At 25.8% G+C, this 20,078-nt stretch overlaps 1 protein-coding gene across 1 annotated transcript in view; it reads right to left on the minus strand.

Moving 5' to 3' along the window:
- The window catches only part of LOC108557594, a 28,084-nt gene extending 15,874 nt beyond the window's left edge, over positions 1-12,210 (minus strand). Inside the window, exon 1 of the mRNA XM_017914182.1 lies at positions 12,036-12,210. The gene's annotated coding sequence lies outside the window, so the exon portion shown is untranslated. The remainder of the gene's footprint in view (positions 1-12,035) is intronic.
- Positions 12,211-20,078: the final 7,868 nt, after the last annotated feature.

Below are 20,078 nucleotides of genomic sequence, written 5' to 3' on the forward strand. Positions count from 1 at the left end.
GCGTCTGCTACATCATTTTTATAACTTGTGTACACATATTATGTGATTTTTTTTGAATATGTATACGAGTATTTCAATATACTGATATATATGGTGATATATAATATGGTTTTTAACTCGTTAAGCGAGGTTCCACTGTATAACTAAAATTGTACATAATGTGGTATATTTAAATTGACTCAGTTGGAATAAAAAATAAACATAATTATGTTAGTATAATAGACATTTACCTGTAGTCTAAAGCTACTTGCCAAGTAACACGACTTGCTAAAATATAACACGTTACACTCTTAACTTCATTACTTGCTATATGATGTTGATTTCTTCTTCGCATTTTACTTCTTCACTCCTTGAAGATTTTGATTTAATTTCTAATATCTCCCTTTTTTTATTGTTTTTTTTTAATGACTGACCTGTTTATTATTTACAAAAGACAATCGCAATTTAAATATGAATATGACATTCTGGAATGTACACCAACCTAAAAGATATATGTAACTAGCAAATAGTTACTTTTGGTAACTTTGCACACTTAATAATAAAAAAAATCCAATCTTCCAATGATAAAATACAAAACAAAATATTTAACTCTCTCTGAATTTTTTTCTCATTGCCAAATTATATATTTATATTTAAATAATTATTTTCTACAATAATAGTAAAATAAAGTCTTTGGTCTAAATGTGTAATTATCTGATTTAATAATAATATATTGGTAAAAATGACTTGAGAACCCAAAAATACATTTTTTTTTCCCAATTTAATCAATATTTCAAACATATGCAAGCATAACATTTTCTAAGTCAGTGATTCTCAAAGTATGGTCGCAGAAAAATTGATGACAGACGAGACGATATGTTTTTCTACTTTTCACTACGCAGGGAAATTTGAGTTGCATACTAAATTAAAAGTTGCGCCATCTATGAACAACTAGATTAAACTAAATAAATTCTAAATTATGTTATTTAATTTTAAAGATCATAAAATGTTTAATTTATATAATATTTTCTCTTCCATCTATTAATACTTGATACAATTAAATTACGATCAGCAAACATTATCTATGTAAAAATATTGAAATTCTAAGAATAAACTACAACTAAGAAAAAATACAACTAATTTAATTCTTACAAATGATTTGCAAAAATCAATTTTAGCAATACTTAATTTGTGATTATTAGTAACTTATTATTAATAAAATTACTATATTAACCCTTATTATTGAGAGATTTAAACGGTAAAGTGATATAAAATCATGAAATTAAGTTTGAAGTAAACGAATAAATGATAATTGGTTAACATTATTATTACAGTTATATATTATTATTATTAAGTTGTAAATGAATTACAAATGTTTGAATACATAATTTAATAAGAAATGTCAGAAAATATACGAAAGAAATATGACTACATTTTCAAAATAACGTAGGCAAGAATACGTAAGAACTGTACGAACGGTTTTCTATAATAAACAAACGCGCTTCGATATATCCTGTACATAAACTTGCCTATAGCAAAGTATGACATTTTAAACTGATGAACAAGTTCATAATTTGAGGTCAATCCCTCATTTTAATATGGATCAGTGTGTCTGCACAAGATACATCCTGAACGAAGTACGTATTTAATTTGTTACGCATAAAATAGACATAATACGATAATTACTGAATCTTTAAGTGATAATGAAACCAAAGCCAATTTAGATTGGCAAATATATAGTTAAAATACATTCTACTTCAGTATTATTTGTAGAGTAATTGTAATAAACTGCAACGTGCATGCTTTCTATAAAATGAAAAAATAAATAAAACTTGTTTAAAGATTGTCAAGAAAATAATAATTAACTTGATAATATATTATAAATTAATGTTTTAATTTTCAACTATTGGCAACTATTGACATAAGATTGACATTTAACAAATGCATTATCAAATGTTAAATTGTAAAATTACATAAATTCATACAATATTTTCTATGTTATACATTTTGTATTAATGGCTTTACTAATTATAAAAAAGGCGTTATTATTTTTAATGAAGATTCATTAAAGTAAAGCAAACGAATTAAAATTAATGAAATAAACCATTAATAGCAGAAGCTACTTTGAACGATTGTTATGGTCTGGATGTTAATGACTGTTCTTCATTCAATTAAAGCTACAGCACTAGTACATTAAATCTGCGAAGACTAATTAATGCATGCTGTAATTGCGACGTGTCACGTTAACACTTAAAAGTGAACAAGTCTCCTAGAATTTGCGCAAAATCAATTCCGCTTTTGGCCAAGTGACACGTTTTTGTTTCAGTATAAATGCGTAGAAAGAATACAAAAAAAAAGAAGAAAACACCCGTTACGAACTAATAAAAATCATCATTCTTTGTCGATAAATTATAGTATCATCTCTATACTCGAATTTCAAAGAAATCACGTAAACTTTCTGAGCAAAGTCCGAAAATGGAAGTAGCAAAAAAAACACGAAAATGGTAGTTATTCACATACATAAATTTATTTATGAGCTTCAGTACTAGGACACCTTGCGAATTTAAATTAAGGAAATTACTTTCGTTAGTTCCCAGAGAAGGAGAAACACCGGAGAAAGAAACGTTTACAGTTAGTTGGACTTAAAAAAAAATGTAAATACTTTTGCTTTAGGTTGAATATTTTGTTTCTAAAGAAGAACTTGATTATTAAACGAAGACTAGGTCAAAAATGTATTCTTCTACTTTTTCAAACTGTTGCCAATTTCATTTGTTACATTTAATTGCAACAAACATAACTTTTTTTATTCTATTTATTTTTTTTTACATGTAAAAATTGAAATTAATTTAATTACCATGTGAAGTACAGTTAAGTTGACACAGAAAAATCGATATTGAAATGCAAGGAGTGAGAGAAGAGAAAAATGCGAGTGCGTTTATAAATAAAATATTGAATCTGGATGGAAAGGCCGATGTTTGAGACTCGTTGAAAATGCAGATTAGCTCTAGATTTTAATTCATATTTTTGCGGTCCGCCGAGTAAAATGCTGCTTGTTAAGTCTTAAGACACGTTGACCACTCACGATCTGTTGACCTAAAGAGCAACGCCAGACGTATTTTCATATGGAATTCATGACCTAGTAAAAGTAATTCATTTCACCGCCCATCTAAATCTTGCTGATGGCTTCACTTCGGGTGATTCCTAAGGTCGTTGCAACATCGGATTGAGTTATTATCGAATCACCAATTAAATTTCATACTGAAAACTACTTGAATATCTTTTAGATTTCTTACGAAACTTGATTCATAATTCATCAATAATTTTGTTAAATTAGATTAGATTTCTTACGAAACGTTCATCAATAATTCTACAACGGAATGTTTAATTATAGTACACCAAATTATTATAGTAAAGACACTTCATTAAAATAGTTTCCTTATATTTTACAAAGGAATTTTTATGTTTCCTCATCTACTTAAGTTTAATAAAAACATTAAACACATTTTGTTAGTAATCTATACAATTCTTTATAAATTTAAACAATCATAAAATTTTATAAAACTGCAACAATTTTACTGCAATACCTCACATATTGCGGTTAATCAGTATTGACTGAAACCGAATTAATTGAAGTAAAACCGCATATAAATTAACAGAAATCGGGAACTTGATTATATGGTTTTGCTATGTGGTTTCTTTTGAAAAAAACTATACTATAATGAATCTGCACTAATCGAAGCCACTCTATGAAAGGAATTTCTATACATTGAACATATTTGATTGAAAAATTACTTTTTTTTACAAACTTAAACAATTTTATACTATTATAAGACTACAATTGTACACAAAAACGTTTAGTAATACAATAAATCATTATACTGAACGCACTTAATTACTATAGTTTGCTTAATTTTTATAAACTATTTGATGCTCCTACAAATACTTAAGTTTAATAAACAGAATTAACATATTTTATCAAAAATGTTCACTATAACATTATATAATTAGAAAATGTTAGAAGATTTCAATAAATGTATAAAATTGTAAGTTGTAAAAGACGTATTTTTTTTATGAGAAATTTGTTATCCATTAATTATAATATTATTCTTTATAAACTTAAACAATCATAAAATATTATAAGACTCCAATAATTGTAAACACAAACGCTAAATTGTAGTATATTAAATTATTACACAGTTTATTAAAACAGTTTCTCACTTTTTATTAAAGGAATTTTTATGTTCCGTTAACTATTTAAATTTAATAAATTCAACATTCAACATATTTTATTAGAAATTTACACTCTTCTTGATTAGCTTAAATAATTATAAAATTCTTTATGATATTAAAGACATGCATTTTAATTAATTAAAGAAAAATGTATATTAAGTTATAAAAACTAATATAAATAGGTGAAAGTTACTGTGGATTAAAAATTATGAAACGAACATTTCTTCGTGCTAATTTTTTAATTAAGATATAAAGCTTCATGATCAAAAAATGATTTTTTTTATTAAACACAAAAATATGTACAAAATTAACAAGATATTTAAATATTTCTTTTGATATTGAATGAGTTGATATTGCAATGCTTGTTTTAATGAATTAACAACAATACTTCACATAGTGCGGCTTCGATCAGTCCGGATTTACTATGGTCTGGTTTGAAAGTTTTTTAATGTATTAAGTTTCTCGATTAGTCCAGTTTCAAACAGGTTACCCGTACTATGTGAGGTACTGCTATAATAATAAATATGTGTTTAATTTTGTTTACTTTATATATGTGTATGATTCTTTTTATTCGTTCATTTTAGATATAGAAATTTAGTTAATAGTTGAAATTAAATACATTTATTTTATATACGAACAAATTTTAAAGAAAATATTTCTTTCATTTCTCTTAACAATCTTCATATTTTATTAATAATAATTGTATTTAAGTTTCTGTCAACAAAGATGGATTTAGCAATCCAATAACCTGGAGATGATTTTGTTTAAAGAAACCTCAGACAATATAATTTAATCACAGCTAAATACTATTAAGTAATTATATTGTTCTCACATAAGAAACAATGAGATATTCCTTAAGATTTTTTTGGATTGTAACTATAAAAGTGTTCATTAAAACTGATTTTATAAACTATTATACTAAATGTTTTATGTTATAAAATAATTCACATAATATACTGCTAAATATTCCATTAATTATACAATTAACAAAGTATGTTTTAATAAAACAAATACATTTTTCTTAATTAATTATAAGATATTTAATGATCATTGTTCTATAATTATATTATTTCAAAGTCAATATTATAATCTTATGAAATAGAAACAACAAAAAGTGAAAATAATTAACCAAATGAGTCGTTGAGGTAACTGCGGTAACATTTTATGACAAGATAATAGGAGACAGGTAGTAAAACTCATTCCGGAAGACACATTCATTTAACAACATTAGCGGAAGATGTGCATAATAAAAAGCTTATTTAATAACTGAAACGAGCTGAGCTGTGGAAGATAGTGAAAAAATAGTATACAGTTACGCACAAACTCCAAGAAATTAGTGCATATTTCCACGAAGAAAAAAATAATCTCATATTAAAATAAATTAGATGATAATTAGGAAACAAATTACACTTTTTAAAAAAAGATAAAGATATATGTGAATATCTATATTTTAAGATAAAATAAATTCAATCAAATTTTAAGAAATTTTATCATATATTATATTATTTTATTTAATTAAATTTGATGATCTTTATTTAAATGGTAAAAGAGATGAAATAATTTGTGAAAAACCGACTTTATTAATCGATCAATTATTAGTAAACAAGAAATGTCTACATGAACTAAAATAAGATACGTGAGATGAAGTTTGAAATAGTTTTTTATAGTTATTGTTATATTGTTTAGACTTTTCTTTACCCACTTTTTCCCAATTACGAAAGTTTATTTCTCCTATTACATAATACAGAAATACCTTGCATAGCACGGCTTCGATTAGTGCGAATTCACTATAGTCCGGTTTGAAAATTTCAAAACAAACTAAACTTAAATTGAGCATAGTCTCTTTTTGTTCGTATTTAGGTATTTGATTAGTCCGGTTTCATCAAATTTGATGAATGCTCATAATAGATGACAAAATTAGTAAAATTAAGCTAATTATGAATCTTCAAGTGACACCACCTTATGGCATTTTTTCAAGCAAAAAAAAAACTTTGCACCATATGCACAACATTCATTCATTCGTATTCTTTCGTTTGTATGTATTTGAAATGAATTATTCACTGTTTGCAGTCTAATTATGAGCTCGGAGTGCCGCGGTGCGAGAGAAATCGCCGGAGAGAGGAACGCCGGAAAAACGAGTGGAGAGAATAAAAAAAAAGTAAAGTGATCCGATGGATGATGATGCTCTTTAAATTCCGATTTATAGAAAGTTTTTAACCGGACTTTCAGCAACAATAATTTCCTAATATTATTAATTTGTTAGCAACTAATTGCTCGGCCAGATGAAAGTCATTTTTTATTTTTACACTCTTTTTCTTGAGTTATTATTAATGGGAATCAAGTGGGCGTGATAGAAGTAATTAGAAAAGGATAATGATTAGCAAAAGCAATGTTTTGATTGGCCAATTAATAATCTTTATTGGTGTTTTATAAAATTTGCATTTGAAAAAAAAATGCAATAAGTTATTTTTTTTGTCACATTCCAAATACATTTATGTAACAGGATATTAATTGAATTCATTTAAATATTAAACTAAAAGTGTATAAGAAATAAATATCTAAATATTTTATTTACTAATTGAATAGGAATGTGTTCATTTTCAAAGTGAAACAGCCTTTTGAAGACATTCTCGAAGCTTTAATACTAAATGACAACAGTTTTCATTTTCTATTTAGCATAGTTAAGAGTATTTATGTTAGAATCTACCTATAATATTCATATACACTTAATTTTAAGTTCTGTAATTAACATTGTTAATTAACACTTAACTTAATTAAGACTTAACAAAAGTTAACATATTTTTGCAAAAATTGTTTTTAAATTGATATAATATTTTAAAATCTTTGTGTAATAATTATTTATTGTATGTTATCTTATTAAAATCATTAATTCGCTTCATTGCAAATTTACTTTCATCATATTTACAAAATTTTCTTATTAATTTGCTTATGATAACAACAATAATCATAAATTACTGTACAAAATGTAGCATTATTTTATGAATGTTATTAATGATTTGTATAAAATGTTTTTAGAGTTTAACAAATTTTCAAAATATTGAACTAAAAATCTTGTGGAAAATAGATTAAAATGTATTTTAACAAATAAGTATATATATTATAGTATGTATATTTACAAATAAGTTTACATTAATATTAGCCCAGATTTAGAATCAAAGTTCTTGCGCAACTCCAAAGAAATTGAGGAATAAACGCATTAAGGATGCATCAAATTGGGCAACCATAAATTAGTCGTAAAATGAATTTGGAAGAAAGAAACATGTCCGAAGAGGATGGAACGTGATGTTATAGACACTTGCTATCAGATGAAAGCTGTTTTAGGCCATGACGTGAATCGGAAATTGGATTAATTTTAGGTCATTCATATAAAAAAAAATAGTAGGTGTTTATGAATTTAAAATATCTTATCAAAACTAAATTTTAATATAATATTTAAAATAATGAATCTATATTTATTTCCAATTTATTGCCAAGACAACAGCAAATTGGTTAACAATGATAAACGAGAAAGAAAACATTATAAAATGTTCAATACAAATTACAATTAATGTCGAAAATATTACATTTCTTGAGTCTACAAACACGTTGTTTAAATTCATTAAATAATGTTCACACTAAGTCATCTAAAACTAAGTTTCTTAACCTTTTTGCAACCCATTAGTTTATAATATAAATTTTTTTGAAGAATTAACAGAAGATAACTGCTATCATTTCATGGGTTCGAACCAAAATTTATGAAAATTTAAAAAAATGTAATTTTATCTCTCTTCATAAAAATATTCCTCTTATTGTCCTAAAAATGCGTTAATTAATTTTCAATCATTTATTTTGAGATCATTGACGAAGTAAAACTAAAAGTGTACTTCTATTACAACTACTTATAATTTTCAATGCTTACGTTAAGACTGTATTAAAAGCAAACTGAAAGCGTGTGCAATAATGATAAAAGTGCAGTAAGTATATTATGACATTTAAGTAATTCAATTTCATACTTCGTGCCCAGCAGCTGTAATTGCTAATTTTCCAACGACCTGAACTCATCTTCACCAGAACTCGAGTTATATTTATTTTCTTCTAATCTTTATTTCTCTCTCTTCCTCATTGTTTCACAAATTAATTTGCCGTGTGAAGTTGGCAATTTTTCTGCAATTTAGTGCAACGATGCAGGAGGTACGGAAAGGAAAGCCCCGAGAATCACACACAGACACAAATGGGAATTCTTCAACGATTGGAAGATTTTCCAACATCTGGAGCATGCCTTTTTTTATATATTTTCTTCTTAAAATGTCTCCAATGTTATGCTCAATAGACTCGTCGCGTTTGTAAAATTTGCCTCTAAACTGCGATAAATTGATATCGTAACTGTACGCATTTCTGTTCCATTTCAAAATATATCAATAATAAAGCAAATTATAATTTCAATAACCTTATTTTTTCTTATTTACGAAGATTTCTTTTTGCAAAAAATCGTATTTATTCAAATGTAAAGATGATTTGTTGTGACATAATTTTGAAAATTAAAAGTACAAACAAAACCGGGCGATGAAATGATCAGATTAAGTAGATTGACTATAATACAAAATATTACTTATTTAGATATCTGCAAAATCGCGCTTTTGAGATTTTTTTCCAGAAAACTTGTGGAAAGATGAAAAAAAGTTATAGACAAAACAGTTATAAATCAAATTATTGTTCAATACAAAAATTCCATCTTTCAAGTTTTATGAATACATTTGTTTTTATTAAAATTAGGAACTAACAACTAACTTGTAGTTAATATCCAAAAATAGAATAAAAAAAAACAGTGTTTTGAACGGCTTTATATCTACTGTTATGTGCAAAGATTTGAATGAACAACATTAAAAGAACGTCGAATGGCACTCACCAAGGGAGTTTGCCTCTGCTTGCAAATGCAATTCCTTAAGTAAGATTCCTATGTTAAAAACAACGTTATAAACCAAATTGGAGGCAATAGAGCGAGGAAGACAATTGATCAAACAAGGTTGAAGATACCGTTTTAACATCTATTTTGAATAAGTATGAATACATTCAGACACTAAACTAATCAAAATTATCTATTGATTATTTTAATATATAAGTTTATAAAAAATATCTTAACATAAATAATTTTCAACTGTGTTCGTCTCAAGACACACTAAAAACTATAGTTCATTTTGCAAGGCACACTTAATCATTTATTATATTTTAGATGTCATTGAAAAATAATTGAATAAATGGAGACAAGAGTTAATATATAAATCAGTTTTAACAAAAAAACACGAAGAGAAATGTTAATTTATTGAAACATCTTTATATTACTCAAAAGAAGAAATAAACATTACGCTAATTCTCTATAACATCACTATTTAGAAGAAAATGTAGCAGAAAAGAAAACAGAATTTGCACTTAAATTTAACCAAATCTTTAATCTTTTTTGTTTATTTTTATTTCTACTTTTTTAAATATATTGAATAAAAAAATTTCTTCTTTAGCAATTAAGAATTTAAATTCACTAATAAATTATTATGTCTTAATAAATTAATTACATTAATTTTGAATTGGAAATTTTCCTATTTTTTTCTGTTTCTGAAATATTTGTTAATTATTTTTTATTTTCTTCTTCAAGATGTAAGTTTACATTTCACAAATAGTAAGCATACCTCTCATAGTGCGGTAAATCGGTTTAGCCATAGTGCGGGATACTGTTTGAAACCGTATCAAATAATTTTGTAAACTAATTTAGAATTTATTTTGCTCAATTAATATTTAGTTTTTCAAACCGTGCCATAGTGAATCCGCACTGACCAAAACCGTACTGTGCAAGGTATTACAGTATTTACATTATTCCCAAAAAAATAAATAGTGTAATAATAATTAATTCGTATAAATAGAAATAATCAATAAGAACTAATTAGTCTCAAACATATAGTAATGTAGTCCAATATATGATTAGTAATATTAATTAAATGGTAGCCTCAAACTATTTTTAATTATTTTAATATTCTTAATATTTATAGATACAAATCTACCAAAAACTCTTAAACGTAGAATAGTAAAAAAAACTTTAATCTAAATTATTTAGTTCATAATAAAATATCTAATATAGCTCATAAATATAATTAACAAACTCCCGACTTACGAACTCCCGGACTTACGAACAAAATTATAAAAGCTCTAACTTGTTACAAGGAGATTTATAGTGATAAAAACTGTCTAAACAAAAATTGATAATTTCTATAATGAAATGTAATATTTTTGGAAGATGTCTGTTTTGTTGCATTTGTTTCTTTTTTTTATTAACTAATTGTGATGTCTACATTCAAAAGTATTTGTAAGTAAGTATTTTGTTTATTTTAATCTATTTGTTTCAAATTTATGCAGTCAGTAATACGAAATTTAACATATATAAACGTAAAAACCGTGATAAAGTGTGGTAAAATAAGTATATTTTTAAAATTCCCCCGACTTACGAACAAATTCGAATTACGACCAACCCTTTGGATTGAAACTAGTCCGTAAGTCGAGGAAATACATGTACTTGTATTTTCATTCTTATTATTTCATCAGAGAAGGTAAACATTAAGTAAACCCGTTCATATTTATACACTTTTCGTAACTGTATCAAATTTAATTTCCGTATTTCACAGAAATTTCGTGTATCCACAAAATATAAATTAAAAATATATTTATGTGAAAAAGAGAACAAGTTTAACAACTGTAAACATATGAATAATTATTCTATTAAATTAAAAAAAAAACTACTTGTAAACAAATTTCTTCGCTATGAATTATTAATATCCAAATACTTCCAATTCGTGCTGATTATAAATCGAGGTAATTACGAGATAAAAATCGATGTCCAAGAGACATAATTAACCCAAAATTATTTGTATATAAATAAATTTAATTAAATTTAAAAGAAAGTAAATTGTGATGCATTGACTAGACGTTCGATTAAGTATGCATCAATTTCTAAGTTTTCCAATACATTTTGGAGGTATTTGGGTCAGAAATGCATGTCGCATTATCGATAATTTGAAAAAATATACATACATTTAAATGTATCTATATAAAAAAAACAAATTTCATCATTTCCAAAACTCTAGTTTACCAAAACAAAACTGTTTAACCTGGAAACCCGCATTTGAACTTCAAATGAGAATTAATGAATAACAAGTTTTAGTATTTAAATGTCTGTTTCATATTATTTACTCAAATCAGTTTTAATTAGGTGAAACTATTAGATTTCGTCTAAAAACTATGTTTTTTCGGTCAAATATTGAATAATTATACTGTTTAATGATTATATAGAGAATTTATCATATACATTTGGATTAACAAGTATAATATATTGTGAATATTTTTTAGTAGTAAATGAGAAAATGTTCTAGATCATCAAAATAATAAATGTATGCAGTAATACCTCACTTAGTGCGGTTTCCATCAGTCCGGATTCATTATAGTCCGATTTTATAATTTCAATGCAAACTAACTTTTAATTGAGCAAAATATAAATATAATTGTTTTCCTCTATACATCCAAGTCTCCTTTTGCCTGCTTTATTTGTATGCAGTTTTAAAGTCCTCAATTAGTCCGGTTTCAAACAGTGCGAAGTATTTACTAAATTAGTGTTTTTTTTTTCAAATTATTGATTTGTATTATTCTTTTCAATCGTTTGACGTAAAAAAAAACATATTAGAAACATAAAAACATATTGGAAGATTCCAAATAGTTTTTGCAATTAAATTCTAATTAAAATATAATATTTGTTGGATGAGTGGTGGAAGTATTTTTAAATCGCTTACCTCATTCTGTCTGTGTAGATTTCACAATAATTCCTGATGGAAACTTCTATTCGAGAGCATCGATTGGAAATTAATCGGCAGAAATTGGAGCACTTCTCGTTCGATTTTTATTCGCATCCAAAGTTCTCTCTATCCTCCAAAGCGCGTGAATTTAACACTCTGTTTGCTTCGTAAATAAAAAGAAAGATAATTGCTTGGTCGCAATTAATTTTTCCTCGTGATTTTCGAGACACAACACACAGAACTCCGAAATATTCACTTCATCTTTCGGTTACCACTTTGAATAGTTTTCACTTCCTTCCATGGAGTTGTGTGTTGATGATGATGTAGATTATTCCAGTAATAAACAATTGTTGAGACTGGAAAATGCAAAGAAAGTGTTGTTAATATAGAAAGCAATCAGAAAATGTACATTACATTAGTTAGGCCATTTGTTGAAGTCCATTAATTTCGTTCATTAAACTCGCATCAAATTTGCATTAAAAACAATAAACAACGGAAATGTGCAATAAAAAAATTGATGCATTCTAATTGTTACTTTAATTTTGCGTTCAAGTAATAACAAGACATTAATATATTTTAAATATGAATAGATTTTAACAATTAGGTAATGAACAGTTATAATTTATTTAAGAAACAAATCCTAATTGATGTAATAAAAATATATTAGCAAAATTGAATTATGTGTATAGTAATACCTCGCATAGTGCGGTTTTTATAAGTCCTAATTAACAACAGCCCGATTTGAAATTTTTGTAACTAACCAAATTTGAATTGAGCAAAGCAAAAGTAAATTCTAAAAGATCAGTACACAATCAGTCAAGTCTCGATTAGTCCAGATTCAAATAGTCCGATAAATTGACAAAACATGCATATAATTAATTAACATATAAAAAAACAATCCATGAAAGCAATGATAACAATTATAAAGAATTAATTTATTACATTCCAATCGAAACGAATGAAAAGAATATTTAATTTGTGTGTCAGATTTTATGGTTTTTTGCATTGTCGTTCACGTTTTCTATGTCAATTCCGAATCGATTCGGCTCAATCGCGGAATTTAAATTTACATAATAACAACATAAATTATTCGTCGGATGAGCAAAAAATATTTAATAAAAACCAGATATTTTCAAATTTATGATTCATTAATCATTGTACGTTAATTAATTGGTTGAGGTAAAAAAAAATTTCTTTCAGATGAGTCGCATCATTAACACAACGTTTTGTTCTTTGAATCTTATCCACGTCGAAATCTTAATTTCACTGAACTAATAATAATAATAATATAAAATAAACGTTCATTTTATTCAGGTTGAAAAAATATGCAAAGTATTACAAATCGTGGGATTTGAATAAACGGAAAGCATACAATGTTGAATAATTGGATCTACAAAACATATTTTGGTTAATATACATACAAATGCTATAAAATAAAGATAAAAAAGAATTTCAAGTAACTAAATTTGTTGAATTATTCATGTAGTATAAATAATTCAAATAATATAGTTTATTAGTTCTGTTTATTTTACAGCATTTGTATGTAGTTTTATGTATATTTCTATTTTTGATGTGAATATAGAAATGAGGAAATGATTAATTGCTATATTAATTAAAAATAGAGAATATAAATAATATAACATTAAAACTATATAAAATAATGTTTGCAATTAAAAAAAAGTCTATTAATTGTATGTTTGTACTTTTATTTATGGATTATTGTAATTTAAAAATTGATTAGTACTATTTCAGTTAATTTGATCAATCTTGATTAGATAGTTTCAGTTAGTAATCTACTAAATTTGTTAGAAATCACTGCAAGATTTACGTAATTTAAAAATTGATTAGTCCTAATTTAATTGGATAGTTTTCAGACTGTTATCTCTTAAAGTTGTTATAAATTACTATTTATTATTGTATTAAATTTAAGTTTTCAAACTATCTAAATTTAACAACTAAAAAATATACAGGAATTATAATCTAGTAGTTGTGAGTTTTATTTATTAATGAATAACATAAACATTTGATAACATGTTTTTGTGTCCAAGAATATATTTTTTCTGTATATTTCCATGGTAATAACAATTAGTAACAAAACAAAATAACTAAAACTAATAAACGTCATCACTAATTTAAAATTAATGTAATTTTTAATAGAAGATGTAGAAATGTATAATATTTTATTTTATGTCAATTTCTTAAACTTGACTAATTATACAATATATTATATAAAGTTGACAATTCTTTAAAATAGATACATTTTACTTGAACTTTACATATGTACTTTAGTTTGGGAATAATCATGTATCAAATAATCAAATGATACAAAAATGTTTGAGTTTTATAGATATTCCTATTAATTACTAAAGATTTAGTAGAGTTTTATTACTTAGTTCCAGATAACTGAACCAATATTCACTAATTAAGATGACGAAGATTGAATTCTTAATTATTATCTCAAAAACTTGGATAAAAATAATTAAAATCCTTCTTTTAATTACAAAGCAAAATTTAAGTTAAAAAATATTCACATTATTTGTATATCAAACATTATTTGTTTGCTACAGTTAATATAAATAATTAAATAATACGCATTGATGCCGAATTTTATGGATAATTAGAGACAAAATCATCATAGTATTGTCTATTTTTTATTGTATTTGACATTTCTCAGTTGAAATGATGAAATATAATTGAATTATAATTAAACTATAGTAATAATAAATAATTTACCTTTGAAGTTTAGAAAGTAAAGATCCTTTAGTAAGTGAACATCCGATGTCGTCGGCACTGTTGAATCTTCTTGCGTGAGATCACTAACATAATTTCAAAAGTCCGACCGGGCAAATTTCACTTGCGGTTTATTTGTGTTTGTGTGTTGTGGCGTGATCGATTTTATTGGAGCTCTTCTCGAGATGATGCATCTCCTTGAAGAGGCTCGATGGTAGTGATGGTAAAGGTGACCAGCGGATTTTGCAGTGGACGAGAAGAGGAAGAAGAAGGTCGTATGGTATGTGTGTCTTTAAACGCTGGATTTTGTTTGGGCAGGAGGCCTCTGGATAAACAGAAGTCAAGTGAAGAAAGAGAAAGACAGATAGATAGAGAAATGGGGGGCACGATGTGGAGGGAACGCATTTATTTTTTATTGTTATTATTATTGTTGTTGTTGTTTTCTTGAAGCAGATATGCACGAAGTCCGGCGGATCGTGTAAAAGAAAGCATTTCACTGTCGGGCGAGGAAGGAGGAAGCGCGCTTCAATTTCGTGTTACGCACAGTATCGAATGCCACCTGGTTATTGTAATTAAACAAGTACAGAAGTTCAAAAGTTCTTCCATCGCACTGCATACCAAAAATAAAACATGCATTTTGATAGTAATTGTAACAAAAAAATAATTAAAAAAAAAAGTATGAATTTACAGTATTTAAAAAAATATATTAGGAAATATGATCTGAACTTTAAAATATCTTCATACCCCTGTAAATAAATAATTATTCCGAAACATAAATATCAGAAGTTCAAAACTTCTTCATTTACAGTGTGCATAGCAAAAAAAAACAATTAAGTGTAACAAAGTTTCTTGTAACTAAATAATTATAAAGAAAAATATTAATTAGTAAATAAGATAAAAACTTGTCTCATTTATAATAAATACTAAAAAAAACAATATATTAAAATGTATTTTATAACAACATAAATGTTATTCAAAAGTTCTTCATTTTAAAACAAAGTTCATTGTAAATAAATGATAATTAAGATTTTTTACATTATGTGTATTCAATAAATTACAAAAAATAAGTAACATTTCTTATAGTTTTTAAATTGGTAATACGTTGCAGAAGAACGAATACTTCTAGAATCTAGAACGTTTGAAATGGAAGAGCCAAACCTCGAGTGAGAGGTTTGCCTCAATAATTTAGACATGTTATAAATTAAACTATTACAGTTTTTTTTCTATTTCAGAGCCATAGTTTGCCGAACATTATTCAAGAGCAACAAATCTAAAAGACCTCAAACTCTTCTGAATAAACTCAGAAATTAAAGGTAATGCTATTACATATTTCATGGTATGCATAGAAGAAGGCGAATATTACATTATGAATACATGAAGAACGTGGTAAATGTAAGAAAGTTAATAAATTATGCTCCTAACAAAAACTAATACTTAAAAAAAGGCATATTTTTTAATGTTTAAAAAATGAAAATTTCCTATTATTGTTATTAATAATAATTTTGATAAGACACTATAGTTATTTCATATTTAGTTATTTCATATCATATCATAACAAATAAATTTTGATAAAGAAATATTGTTACTTTAACATTTCATTACTCAATCATTGACTTTACATATTATTAAAAAAAAAAAATAAGATAAAGATCAATATAATTGAGACATTAATCATTTTGATGAAATTCTAAATAATATCTTTATATCACATTTAATGTACAATTCGTATGAATTTAGAATCTGTATATTATTAAAATAGAAATAATACATTTAAGTAAAAGTAAATAAAAATCAATATATTAAAGCCATGATCATATTTTTTGTTGTTGTTATTTAAACCTTCAATCATTCATTACTAACTATATGATACTTGAATCTAATTATAAATAATTGTTATTTGAAATATAACAAAATGTTATTTGTTTGAGCCTATAACGCTATAATCCTATGGTCAATAGCCCCTTGTAGCAGATCATATTTTGTTATTTTCATGTTATATTGTTTTTTTGAGTATATAAGTATGATTTTTACAATAAATGTTATTATTATTAACACAATGTTAATTAATTTGTTAATGAAAAAAATGAGCAAAGTACGTTTAATTCGAAGAAAGAAGTAACTGTAAACTTGCAGATGTGCACAATCTAGTCTGACCAATTGATTCCAGTTATGTATAAAGAACGACAGAAACTGTTCATCCGTTTAATTAGATATTAAAGATGAAACTTTATAAAGAACAGTATAAATTATTTATCAAATTAATTAATTATTTAATAAAGATAGCAGATATTGAATTATAAATGGAAAAGTTTTCGTTTAATTACATAATGTGTTCTAGTTCCATTTCGACTTTGTCGTCATATTTATTACATTAAATATATTATTTTTTCGTCGTTCGTTTCACCTGAAACTGCACATTTTATGTCGCTCATGTCAAATAGAAATTGTGACCGAATTTTGGTCAGTTTGTAATATATATTTTTTTTTTGAAGAAAACTTTCTTTTTCACTATCAAAGTTCGCCATCGTGTGGTTTTATTAATATTATTTTTTTTTTTGAAAACTGCTCATAATAAAAACAGGGATATTTGTATGCAGATTTTTTTTGCTAAAATTGCAAGAAACGATATACAACTGGTGCATGATGCTTAAAGAAATTTTAATAACAATCAAAACAATACTGCAACTTTCGACAATTTCAATGAGAATTGTGTCTTATTAGAGAAATTTAATTTGTTAAAGATTTTAGACTCAAGATGACGGAAAACCTAATAAAATTTACTTACTTTTATCTATAGAACTCTTACATAAACCTAAAAATAAATCTATATAAACAACGCTTTAATACAAAGAATAAAATAGATTTTCAAACGCACAGTTTGTAACAAATTTACAATAAATAAGTAAATTAAATAGAAGAATGAGAAAAAAGATAATTTATAACTATAATTTTATTTACCTAAGATTTATATAAAAGTCGTGTACTGAAACAGAGAAACATTGATAATAAAAATTACGTAATTTCATCTTCATTTCTTTTGTTAATCGCATATACAAAATGAATGAAACGAAGCTATAATCCAAGAATGTTCTGTTTACCGTCTTAATAACAATTATTATTAATAATCACATAGTACAAATATATCTTATACAGCAATACACAAATCGCAGCATCGAAAAAAAAAAACAAGATAACGCAAACACAAGAATTCAATTTTTTTTATTGTCATCACGCTCTTCAACAATCCAATTATCCTAACAAAATATCTCCCTATCATCATCAGCTTCATCACCTACACAATATAAATTCGTTCCAAAAAGTTGCGCTTCCAAAATAAGAACAATTGTAAATAAATCAAAATCAATTGACGGCACGATGATTGTTAGTTATTCCTTTTTTTCAAAATACAATTTTCTCTTATCCAAAAGCTTTGCAGAAAATGCGAGATTTAGTGCTCAACGAATACGTTTTTTTTTAATTCTCAATTAAGATATATCAGTTAATCCGTTTGTATATTACTGTATAAGGGCAACGTGGACGCAAAGACTTTTTGGCTTCAATATAATTTATCCTCAATTTATTCTTTTCTTTTATATCATATATATATATAATTTCTTTTTACTTGTAAACAATGCAAAAGTGCGATTTTGCTATTTCCATCTTCATCATTTCAGTATCTAAATTTTCCAAACTCCTCATTGATTCCTTTTGATTTATACCCATCAGCACGCCCTGTTTCTTCCCTTCTTGTATCATACTTTATGTATTCTGTTAATTAGGCCAGCCGTGTTTAAAATCGTTATAAAGGAACATCGATATTCATTCTCTCTCACTTTTCAAATAGTAACCGAAATCAGGAGATATTGTTTTCTTTTTATACAGCAATATTCATATATGTACACACATAAAAAACATCCATATATTTACGCATAAAGGTCGCATATATCATTAAGTAAATAAGTTACAATATTTATCTGAAAAAAAGAAGGAAACCGAAGATCCTCGTGGATTAAGCTGAAATGTGCGGTTCCAAACTTGGAAAGTAACAAGCACAGAGAAATTGGAATGGCAACGTATATAATATATATGTATAGATAGATATAATTCCTCGCAATACAAAAATAATACTTGGGAATCCATCGGTTCCATCGGATGGATTATCAAGCGCTGCTTAAACGAACATCGAGAAAAACAACTACACACGGAAAACTTTTCCTCTCACCCTGCAACAATTCAAGTACAGTCCATCCATCTCCATTTCTTGGTCGACACACATTACAAGCTAAACGCCACCGATTCACAGTTTCGTAGAGAAGGAACATCTTCATCCTAGTTCTCAGCTATTACCACAAATGTTTTGTCTTTCATGATCATCACGTTTTGAGCAATTCGTATTAATTGTGTATTAAACAAACGATTTAAACCAATTTTGAATACACTCTGGTTATTAAATATCGACTTCTGTTTCAATAATAAAAAAATATCACGTTTCGTATAAATATTGATTGAATTCGGAACATCAACGATCAATTGGAAAAAATCTATACTTATAAATATTATTCATCCTTACATATTATGTACATTTATGTTTTGCAAAAGTGCCTCATTACTACGATTAGAGAAATATTGTTACATTTTCAAATCAATCAATATTTATAACTGCGTATTGTTCCAAGTAAACTACGATTAATTTGAAGAATAATTTTCTATTATAGTTGTTCCATTTGAACCATTATTGACGAAACATGTAATTAGAATTTACAGGTGTTTAATATAAAAGAATCAATTTAAACATACTAATTTTTCAGTAATTTTGTTTTAGCAAAGTTGAGAATTTCATCGAAAAAAAAAAATAATAAGTAGTTTTTTAAATCGTTTGATAATGCTTATGTAAATATTTCTTTATAAATTTGTATAATTTCGCCAACATTTGCCTTTTTGGTCTATTATATTTGGAGATTCTTGCTTCGATCTTACAAAAAAAATAAACCTAACTTATAATCTACACAGGACACATTTTTTTGCTCGTTTAATTAAAAAAAAAATAAAACGATTTGGTAACTGGGATGAATTCATTCAAAAATATCTAATCACAAAATAAAAATTAGTATAAAAAGATTTGGAACTAATATGACTAGGGTGGTTGAAGAAATAGATTTGAAGAGAAATCAATAATTTAAAAAATAATAATTATGTACAGATGAAATTTATTTATAAATTAATCGTTAGAAAAAGAATAATAAGTAATAAATAAATAAATCGATCTTCTTCCTGTGTAGTATACTTAAAAAAATCAACAAATAGGTGGGG

Source organism: Nicrophorus vespilloides, unplaced genomic scaffold (genome assembly GCF_001412225.1).
Source record: "Nicrophorus vespilloides isolate i.1.1-1 unplaced genomic scaffold, Nicve_v1.0, whole genome shotgun sequence".
Classification (NCBI taxonomy): domain Eukaryota; kingdom Metazoa; phylum Arthropoda; class Insecta; order Coleoptera; family Silphidae; genus Nicrophorus; species Nicrophorus vespilloides.